The sequence below is a fragment of the Puma concolor genome, chromosome B1 (assembly GCF_028749965.1).
Source record: "Puma concolor isolate L17-30 chromosome B1, mPumCon1.1.hap2, whole genome shotgun sequence".
NCBI classification, from domain to species: domain Eukaryota; kingdom Metazoa; phylum Chordata; class Mammalia; order Carnivora; family Felidae; genus Puma; species Puma concolor.
In genome coordinates this window covers 2,014,424-2,025,981 of record NC_141670.1, presented here as the reverse complement: position 1 = coordinate 2,025,981, position 11,558 = coordinate 2,014,424, and the positions used below count along the sequence as shown (strand labels likewise).

The 11,558-nt window shown below is 43.9% G+C and overlaps 1 pseudogene; it reads left to right on the top strand.

The window, feature by feature from the left end:
- The first annotated feature begins 9,886 nt into the window (after positions 1 to 9,886).
- LOC112870004 (small ribosomal subunit protein uS8 pseudogene) lies at positions 9,887 to 10,339 on the top strand (annotated as a pseudogene).
- The last annotated feature ends 1,219 nt before the right edge of the window (positions 10,340 to 11,558 follow it).

Sequence of the window (11,558 nt, the reverse complement as noted above, 5' to 3'; positions counted from 1 at the left end):
ACTGGTCCGATTCAGGTGGTTTGGTGACTTCATCTTATTTAAGCTTCAAACAGCACTGCAAGGTGTCCCATTTTGGGGGACAGGTCCACTGAGGCTATAAACTTCCAGTCCCACAGCTGCAAAGGGCCCGGAGCCTGTGCACTGTCCCCTCCTTGGCCAGGCGCCCACTGTTGGGGAAGCGGCCCCTCCCCACCCGTGCCCCCCGCTTTGTCCTGCTTCCTCTCCCCAGCTCCACAGCAGTTGGCCGCCCTCTGCACTGGGCCCCTTGCTGGCTTCTGACCCCTCCCGGACACTTCTTTCACCACACCAGCTACCACTAGAGGTAGGTGGCCTCCCTGAGGGAGCCATCAATTTCCTTATATTGCTGGGGGGGGCGGAGGGACATTGAGAGCCACGGCGTTGCCACCTGCCAAGCGGAATCTCCCTTATAACATGGGCTAATCAAGGCACCGGTGGCTCAGTCGGCTGAACGTCAGATTTCGGCTCATGTCATGATCTCACGGTTTGTGAGTTCGAGCCCCACATCGGGCTCTGTGCTGACAGCTCGGAGCCTGGAGCCTGCTTCAGATTCTGTGTCTCCCTCTCTCTCTGCCTCTCCCCTGCTCATGCTCTGTCTCTGTCTCTCTCTCAAAACTAAACATTTAAAAAAAAAAGCCTTCAAGTTGTTACTTTCCTGCATGACATGTCATACGATATAAGCACCCATAATAAAACATGAAAGAGGGCTGTTCACTGACATTACATCTGCCATGTTGAATATACTACAGAAGATTCCGGTATAAGTGACAATTCAAACCATGCCATTATTATCAGACTTTGCACCAAATATCATGTATTAAATGACAAAAACTTTGTATTGACATTGACTCCATGGAGGGAAGCAGCTTCTCATGAAACATTGCATTGTTTCCTTTACTGCATCACACACTTTGTGCAAATATCCCCACCTGTATGAGGAGAGTGGTTGTCTGAGACCCTGAACCTTGGAGGGCATATTGACATTTCCGTGTGTGTGTGTGTGTGTGTGTGTGTGTGTGTGTGTGAGAGAGAGAGAGATTTCTATTCATGCCTAAGTCCTACAGGATTCACAAAATGTGAATGCAAGGTGGAAGGCAGATTTGAATTCTGCTTATGAAGGAATTCTTGATTTGGAGATCAGACTTTGCATTTGTTTACTACATCCTAAGAAATGTAGCAGGCGTGGACTGCGGGTGGGGGGAACTGTCCTTTTGCTCTGAAAATGATCAGGACTTCTATTTTTGGTAATATGGCAAGCAGCCCTTCTGGTGCAATCAGCCACAAATCTTAGATAAGATCCAATAAACGTTTTCCCTAAAAAAAAAAGAAAGACGCAAACTATGTGAAGTGATGGGTATGTTAATTAGCCTGATTCCTATAATTATTTCACCGTGTTTATGTATACCGAATCATCATGCTGTACACCTTAAATATTTATGGTTTTTATTTGTCAATTGTATCTCAATAAAGCTGGAAGAAAGTTATGTAGAAACTCATTATGACACACGATTAAGGAAAATTTTACTAATTTGATGGTTAACTGTAACAATGAGAAAAAAAGAAATTCTTCTGTACTAATGCACACAATATTAACTTCACAAATCATCAGCAGCTCGGGAAATATTTTTCCTAACTTTCTGTATCAGACACGTTCTTAAGAATTACAAATTTGATTAGAATACTTAAGTCAGTGATTGAAAGGAATATTATCAACTATCCTTAGAGAGTCAGGCTACGTAGAAAGATCACGGCTGATGATATCTGATACCTGGAGATTTATTTATTGGTGCTATCCAAATTCCTTTCAATGCATTTGTGCGTTAGTATTTCTCTAGCAAAAATCATACATATTGTGGAAAGAGATATGCTCTATTGAAGTGCATAGCAATACAACAATGGCAAGAAACAGAAGCTGTGGATACAGTTGTGGGAGAGATGAACAGCATCTCATAATGCTGAGCTACAAAGGAAGTCAGGCAAGGGACTTTGACACAAGGTACATAAGGAGAGAAGCGCTATGTTCTACGAATGTCTGCGTCCCTCAAAACTCATAGAGGAAAGCCCTAACCTCTAGTGGGATGGTGTTGGGAGATGGGGCCTTTGGGAGGTGATTAGGTTTAGATGAGTTGACGAGAGTGGGCTCCATGATGGCACTGGTGTCCTTATAAGAAAAGGAAGAGACCAGAGCCCATCCCCCTCACTCTTTCTGTCTCTCTTTCTGCCACATGAAGACACAGCAAGAAAACTGCCTTTTGCAAACAAGAAAGAGAGTCCTCACCAGACATGTACCCTTCTGGCACCTTGCTCTTGGACTTTCAGCCTCCAGAATTATGAGATCTAAATTCCTGTTGTTTTACACCCACCAGAAAATGGCATGTTATCATGGCAGCCAGAGCTAATACACTAAGTTTAAGAGAGAAGATGTTGTAGCAAGTTCCAGTGGTCCCAAGAAGGAGTTGGTTTCAGCAGTGTGTCATAAATACGCTAAGAGAAGGTGGTGATACTTTGGTGACACATAGGGTGCTGGCTGGGGTCATGAAATATTGGCCCGTGACCAGAAAACACCAGATCGCGATCCAAAGTCCTTTTTAAGATACAGACACATGACATCTCACATTCAGTGATATGTTTAGGATACAGATATTGGCAAGTTATGGGTTTTTTTTAATATTTCTACTCACATTTTTGAGTTCTAACATCAACGTTTTTTCCCAAACTAGATGTCTGAACTGATTTCCATAATAGCCTTGGTGGTATAATCATCTATTTTTGTTCTATTTATTGCTCGGTGAAAGTTGTTTGCCATTAAAACATATTTCCTCTCAGATGAAAAATGAATAATAATTACATGCTAAATGAGGTCTTTTAAATATCTGCAGCTTGAGAGAAGCTACTGATGGTATGATAATATTTTATAAAATTATATCCTTATTTTCCTTTCTAAAAATGGCATTGAGTGTTTGTAAGGATTTTGGAAGTGTATCTGATATTTGTATATGATACATGGGATACATTTTTAAAGGAGATCGAATTGTGCTATCTTATCATATCCCTTCTAAGACTGAAGGCATCATTGGTCACTGGGAGCCAATAGATTGAAAGATTGAAAGATTCGCCTGAGGTAGAAACTGCACATATATATCAGAAGTATAGTTTTTTCCACTCCAACCAAAAAAGCATTTGAAATTAAGTCAGAGCATGAAGTGATTTATTTTGCAGGACCCGTCACGTTACTATTGAGATTAAACACAAGATAATGCACGAGCAACGCACGATTACCAAGACTGCCAGAGGCTTAGCGCCCATGTCTGTGATGTCAAGCTGAATTATTAGGGGCTAGACATCACGGCATGGAATGTCATTTTGAAAGATTTAATAATAAACCAAGGGCTTAGAGAAAAGGAAGAAGCAAAAAAATCCTGACTGAAGGGGAGAAAGAGAGAACCATCTTAGACTTTTGAGAAACCGATTATTTAACACAGGTATTGGGCGTGAAGTCGAAGACACAAACATCAAGAGTACGTGGGAGAGCAGAATGGTAGGCACTGGGCAAACGGAGAGCTAGAAGTCCAACGCCTGCGTTAAGGGACGTGGTCTAGTTGTTTTTGGGGACAGACAGTTACAGGTGTCCCCCAAGTCACATCCCTTGAAGACATTATTTCATAGCCCATTCCTCCTACAATCTGCTTTAACAATCAGTTTTGAATGTGGATGCCCAAAGAAATATTTAATGTAATAAGTTCAGGAAGATCGCATTTCAAGGTCTTCCTCCACGTAACTAATCATGCGTTATTGCCAAATTCTCCTTCAAAATTCTTTGTTTCATCAATTTGATGGGAAATAACACCGGTGTCCTTGGCATTGTGTCAAGGAAGAGCCATCTTGGATGCTCCCACCCTCTCTGACGTGACGTTCTGTGACAGGACTACACCAAGGAGCATGGAATGTCACTGCCAGACACGGAAGCAAGATTCACGATGGCTTGTTCCAAGATCTGCTTGGCCCGTGTCACTAATATTTAGATTCTTCCAGGGAAACAACGCGTTGGTGGATCTTTCAGCTGTAAATAGGAAGTTAATAATATACTTGGACTCCACAGTCCACAGCCAGCGTCTCTATCTTGGGCTTTTGCATAGCATCTCTATTGTTATTTATTGTGTCAACGCCAGGGCTAAACTCGACAATAAATGAAGTATCAATTACCAGGTCACCACTCTAACATCTAACAGAATTCAGTGAGCATAGTAAGAGTAATGGTTGATTCAAACAGAAGCTGCTCTTGACATAAATGAGCTTCACGAAAAACAAAAAAAGAAAAAGAAGCCTTCTTGGCAAACATTGACTCAGAAAGTGCAGCACTACAAAAAAAATTTTGAGAATGAATTGGGTTTTTCTGCTTTATATGGAAATCTGTGTTCCTTTACATGAATATTTCAGTGCAGACTTCTTTATATATTAAATTTGACTTCATAAAATAAGAAGAAAATAAGAAAGAACCACAGAGTCATTTCCCTGAGCCCTCTCCTCAGTTGAGAAGCAAACCACATAAAACGCTTTTTTTTTTTTTAGAAAAAAATAAATCTAATTCATTCTGATCACCCAGTAGCAGTCAGCTGCTAAACTATCATTCTTTAAGACACGCTTGTGCCCTCGATGATCAGGGCTGAGTAAACCCTGAGTAAGCCACGCATCCTTCAAAGGAGGAGGGAAGGAAGACTGGAGGGTCGGGCCGGCCGCTCGCAGGCAGCAGAAGGGGATGAGGCCCTAGAAAGCCTTGGGCCCATCCGGTCAGCAGCAGGAGGGACAGGTGGAGACGAGGCCCAGACACTTCAGATTTGGCGCACTTCGGCGAATGTACGGAAGACGAGGACAGATGACACAGGACAGTCAGGTCAATAGATCAGCCCGCTGAGGATCTCCCTGGGGAAGATTAATTACAGTGGTCAGAGTCACCAGGAACCAACTGGGGGTCGTATAGAAACTGTGCAGGAAATCCAGAAGCATGAACACTTAAGATTAAACAGACAAATCGGGTGTACACCCCTTCGCAACGACGCACTCGGGGGTTCTCTGTGGTTTCTCGGCCCCTTTCTGTTTTAATGGTGACGGCGATGTGCATCTCGTCATACTTCGTAGTCACAGTCTTGTAAGCGGCCTCACGCTCTAAACCGTCTCCACACTGACATGTGAAACACTGGTTGTTTTCAAGTTTTCACTTAAATTCTAGTTAGTCAACCTACCGTGTAGTCTTGGCTTCCGGAGTAGAACTCAGTGATTCATCTCTTACATACGACACTCAGTGCCCATTCCCACCAGTGCCCTCCTCAATGCCCATCACCCATTTGGCCCATCCCCCCCCATCAACCCTCAGCTTGTTTTCTATCATTAAGACCCTCACGGTTTGCTTCACTCTCTTTTCTTTTCCTTCCCATATGTTCATCTGTTTCCTTAAATCCCACACATGAGTGAAATCATGTACTATTTGCCTTGCTCTGCCTGACTTATTTCATTAACGGCACCAGTGTTGCACACAGTTATTTGCAATGTCAATCAAGCCATCAATTTGATTCGGAAAACAAGGTACATTCTGTCACTTTAGCAGGTGCCCGGGGGCCCCCGTCTTGAGGGGAATGAGGGTGAAAAGCAGACAGAACTTAGAACACAATCCGAAGCAGCACAGTGGGTGAACAGGCAAGCTGGCGGGAGGAAGGAACCGGGGAGTCGTAAAGAAGAGTTTGTATTTTTTCCAGCTTTATTGACGTACGCCTGGCAAATAAAAATTGCATGTATAAGGTGCACAACCTGATGTGTTGATACACATTATGAACTAGTCACCACGACCAATGTCGGAGAGTCACAGGAGCACGGTGAAGAGAGTCCGTCGAGGGGTGGGGGGTGGGGGTGGGAATGAGGGGAATGGTGGTCAAAGGCTGCAAACTTTCACTTACAAGATGAGTAGGTTCTGGAGATCTTGACTCCAGAATGTGAGTCAAGAGGATGTTCGCTGAGAGGACAGGTGGGCACAAAACAAACAGAAACAGCAGCTGCCATCTGAGCTTCACCAGATGACGGACACGGGGGGTGGTGGATGCTGTGACTTGCACAGAGACCCGAGCCAAGGCACTTTGCTGCCTCTGGATGGATATAAAGCTCACAGAGACTTCTACGGCCATGTTTATGCGTAGGTCTTTGTAAGCATTATAAACAAGCGAGGACTTGATTTTGATTTTGGTTTCCATGGAAGATATTTAAGCATGAAATTATATCATCGGTCCTGTATTAGAGGGGGACGGTTCTTTAAAAAAGTCTGAGATGACCAAAGAAAGACACTGGAGGCAGTCAATCAGAGAAAAGGACAGCAAGGCAGTCCAAGTGGAAGATGACTGCAGCAATGAGGAGAGAAATCATGGCGGGGGGGGGGGGGGTGGGCAGGGAAAATACATGTGTTCAGCTCAGAATAAATGATCAAGCATTTAATACCAGCAAGAGCTAATATGTATTTCATGTGCAACCATTCTGTGCTCAAGGTCTATCTTCATTATCTTAACTTCTCTTAAGTAACTTTTAATTACTAGACCCATTTCACACCCAAGGAAACTAAAAACTCAAGTGTCTTGACTAAGGTCAAACAAATAGCTAGAAAATACTGAGCCATAACCGAGCTCAGTTCTGTCTGATTTCCACGCCACCGATGGCTATGACTCCCTGGTGGTCCGACATTGGAGGCAGAGAGAGAGCGTCCTGGGAGAGAGTGTGCTGTTGACCAGGACTCTAAATAGCCACACCCCGAGAAAATCAGCAATCATCAGGATCAGAACCACACAGCAAATGAGCTAACTTTAGAAAATGCTTAACTTGAGGTCCCCGAGGGATGGAGGTGTCTTTAACATAGTTAGTTAGAAAGAACTGATGGGCTGAATCAGAGTTCAGAATCTTCAGTGCATATAAGCTGTGCAACCCGATAACATTTTTTGGAGTAAAACTCTGGTGTACAACTAAAATAACAATGAGATACCACTACGCAGCTATTAGAATGGTTAAAATCACAAACAGGGACAACACCACACGCTGGCAAGGCCGTGGAGCTCCAGGAGTGCTCACTCACTGCTGGTGGGAATGCAAAATGGTGCAGACACTTTGGAAGACAGTTTGGCAGTTTCTCACAAAACTAAAACACTCCTACTGTGTGATCCAGCCATCGGGTTCTTCAGGATTTACCCAAATGACTTGAAAACTTAACGTCCCAACAAAAATCTGCACGTTAATGTTTATAGCAGCTCTATGTACAGTTGCCAAAACTTGGAAGAAACCAAGATGTCCTTTAATAGGGGGATGGGTAAACACACAGTGGTCCATCTGGACAATGGAATATTATCCAGAGCTAGAAATGAGGTCTATCAAATGAAAAGACATGGAGAAACCTTCATGGACACTGCTAGGTGTAAGAAGCAAAGCCAAAAAGACTACATACTGTGTGATTCCAACTGTATGGCATTCTGAAAAATCAAAACTGTAGAGTCCTTAGAGAGTTTAGAGGCGGCCCGTGAGTGGGAAGAAGAGGTGAGTGGGTGAGTGGGTGAGTGGGTGGAACACAGGGATTTGGGGCAGTGTAACTATTCTGGAAGTTGCTGCAATGGCAAATACATTTGTCCAAACCCATAGGATATGTGATACAAAGGATGAGCCCTAAGGTAAACTATGGACTTCAGTTAATAGTAATGTATCAATATTGACTCATCAGTTATAACAAATATACCAAGTAATGCAAGATGTTCATATTAGGGGACACTGTATGGGGGAGAGGGAGGGAAATAAGGGAACACTCTGCACCCAGGCTTTCAATAATATTGAATATTGTTCTTTTGAATATTTCAGTACACCTAAAACTCTAAAAATTAAAGCCTCTAATTTTTTTAAATGTGTATGAAGAGAGCCAATGATGATATTTGGAAAACACCAATAATTAAGAGCTGAATGGAAGAAGAGGAGGTGAGTTTTTAAAAAGGAATAAAAAGGAATGAATTCCAAACTACCGAGCTGGCCGTCACAGCCAACTGTCAATTGTTACCGAAATAATTTGACGGATGAGGCTCCCTGCAATCCTCAATCCCATCGCATAAGAATCCAAGAAAGATTAAATATAAATGTTCCTAATGCGTGTGAATGTATTCAGCTGATGCCTGTGCAACCACCACTTTGGGGGCCACATGAACAGCAGCAACTCCGTGTCTTTCAACCTAGGACATTCACAGGACATACAAGCCATTTTCCTGCTCTTTCAACTCCTCTGTAATCACAGCTGAATGAGGAGGGAGAGGAATTCACAGCCATGCTTGGCGGCCCCATTATACATTTGTGACCATTTGCTTCCGGTGACCCTTGGGCCCACCGGGTGGTCCCATGCCATTTCTCTGTCCCACCCGCTGTCTCGTCTCCCAAGTGACTCCTATGCACCTCCCTTGGTTTCTCAACTTCCGTCTCCCTCTCTGACCTCCCCAAATGCATGGGAAAACTCCTTCGGTTGGCTTTCCCTGGTGGGGGAAGTAGACAAAACTTTTAGACTCTGTAAATGCAGCACCTTCCAACTCACCTCATCTGCAGCCATATTCTTTGGAGCTCGACAGAATCATAATGATCATGAAATTGATACACGAGAAGATGGGGCTCACAGATGTTGCACCCTTTTGAAGATCAGAGAACAGATGTGTGATGGTGCTCAATACTCTAAGTCCACAGCCCAGAACTTTACCTGCCAATCCCTTCAAAGTTTTGTAGCCATTTGCCACATGTATCTAAGGTGGAATTACACCACAGTAATGCTAACCTCTTTTTTATCCTAAATGACAAGTTCTTTGTAGAGGTTCTCTCAATGATCACTTGTCCAAAATGTAAATATTCATTTCAGTTCTTCTGACCTGAGTTCCAGCAGCTGCACATGGAATAAATTCCATGTTATTTTAGAGGATTGCAGGGTCAGCTTCAAGTAGCAGTAATGGTAGACTCTGTGGGCACATGTGTGTATGCATGTGTACGTGTGCATGTTTGTGCATGTGTGCGTATGTGTGTGCATACAATCTTCTTCATTTTCAGTGTGTGCTAGAGTAGATGCCTAGCACACAGCAGCAACTACATAGATGTTTATTAAATGGAAGTGTAGTCAATGAATGGATGAATCTTTAACAACAGAGCTTCTGATATACGAGTCAACATTTAATGCAGCCTCAATGGGGGATGCATGATTTTTAGCTTCGGTCATTCATGGTTAAGTTCTACCATGATGACCTTGGACAAGAAACCTCACCTTTCTGAGATCCAGATCCCTTATTCACAGAACAGGGCAGAACTATGTATCTACTTTGCAAGTTTGAAATTAAAAATAGTAATAATACATGAAAGGTATTTGGCCACAGATATTTCGCTGCCAATAAATGGTATGCTCTATGGCTGTCCTTGTTTATAATTCTCTAACACACACCCTGAGTGTTTTTTAAACTCATGGAAACTTACTGTTAGCAAATAAAGTACTACAAAGTTTTAAAAACTCTAATCAGTAAAGGTAAAAATTTGGGGACGTAAAGATAAAAATGAAAGCAAGACACAATCAGTGGGCTAAGAGTTGGGTGGTTGGTGATTACGGAAATTACACAGCATGTGGAGATACACAGGGTCCCTCCAGGACTGAGATGGGGGCCTTAGAAGGGACCCCAGAAGACGATCATAAGAAAAAAATATGTATATAAAGAGAAACTCTAAATAACTCTAAAGATTAAAAAAAAATCTTGGAAAGTGTTATGGACTAAATTGTGTCCCTCCAAAAACTCATATTTAGAAGTCCGAAGCCCCAGGATCTCAGAAGGTGATTGTGTTTAGAGTTGGGGTCTTTAAAGAGATGATTAAGCTCTTTCCGACATTTTTCCATGCCTCCATGATGGTACGCATGAACGTCCTGGCAGAAGCTCTCAAGGGCAGCAACAATGCCAGTAAGAGAGGCAAACACCAGGTTCTTCTTAGGCTCTGCTCCAAAGTCATCCTCTGGTTTCTAACTGTGAGGATGAAGCGTGTTTACATTGGTGAATTTGAAATGACTGATGATCACAGAGACGGGAAGACTGCTGCGACCCTGACGGGCAGGCTAAACACGCGTGGAGTGACCAGCCCCAGACGTGACGCACAACTCAAAGATCTAGAAAAATGGCAGGATGATCTGCTCCCGCCCTGCCAATTTGGTTTCAATGCACCAACAACCTTAGCTGGCATCGTGGACCATGAAGGAGCAAGGCGAAAACACACAGGAGGGAAAACCCCGGGATTCCTTTACTAGGGAGGCAAAACACACATGCAAATCAAATGCCTCTGAGGGAAAAAAGGGAGAGGTAACTAAGGTAAAACAAGGCTGTTGGCGTGGGCCCCACTCCAGTATGACAGATGTCCTGCTAAGAAGAGGAGGGGAGGACGCGGTCATGCTCAGAGGGATGACCACGTGACGACATGGGGACAGATAGTGTCTACGCTGCCCACACCTGGATCTGGGACTTCCCACCCCAAGACTGTGAGTCAGTGAATCTCTGTTGTGTAAAAGCCCCAGCCTGTGGCGGCCTGAGCGGACTAAGATGAGGGTCTAAGAACTACCGTGTATCCCATACCCCCGAATGGACCTTTCCTGAACTAGATCTCAGCCGATCACGTTAGAGTCTTCTCCTTCATGCTTACATGTGTCTTGGCAGGTCGGCTTTCCATATTGCGCTTGAAACTTGCCCGGGTACAGAAGAATATAGTCTGCAACTTGCCCGATTCTCTCCCCTGCTTTCATAATCCATGTGCTTGTGCTTCAGGGACAGGACATAAACAGCACATCCTCTCTCCATGTTACCGATTAAGATCACCATAGAGATTGCTGTAGCAGATGCTACGTTTATATTAAGTTTACGAAAATTCACCAGGGACACAGGCTCCATAAAATGCACAACAACCTGCTGATACCAGGATAACCATGCTATTTTCTATGTTGCAGAAGACTTCTTTGAAGCAGAGAGGGTAGCGGTAGTCACTGACGAAACTTTCACTCGGTGCCACTGTGGGCCAGGTGACCACGGGTGGGGGAGGAGGAAAGAGGATTGAGTGGGACTTACCACAAGTAAGAAATGGAGGGAACAAGGAGACCCAGAGCCCAGTCCATTATATGGGGCACGCTGTATTTCAAAATGTGTGTCTCTTGCAGTTACTAAGAACTGTATGCCATGATACCAGATCGTTTGTGTTTACTGGTGGGGGAAACAGACACAACTAAACTTCCATTCTATCGGGCGTGTGGCCTCGGAAGCAGTACCATGGGATTCTCTCCATCCTCCCTCAGCCTTCCCTGGGCTCTTACATCCACTTTATGTTTTTCTGCCCTTTCCTCTGCCTTCACAGCATTTCCTTCGGTCCCCACGACCGCCTGGCTTCCTTGTTTCTTCTTCCTCGTCTCCTTCATCCTTCCTCCTCTTTGGATTTCTGTTCTCCTTGCCTGGGTAGCTCAGTGGGTTGAGCGTCCACCCTTG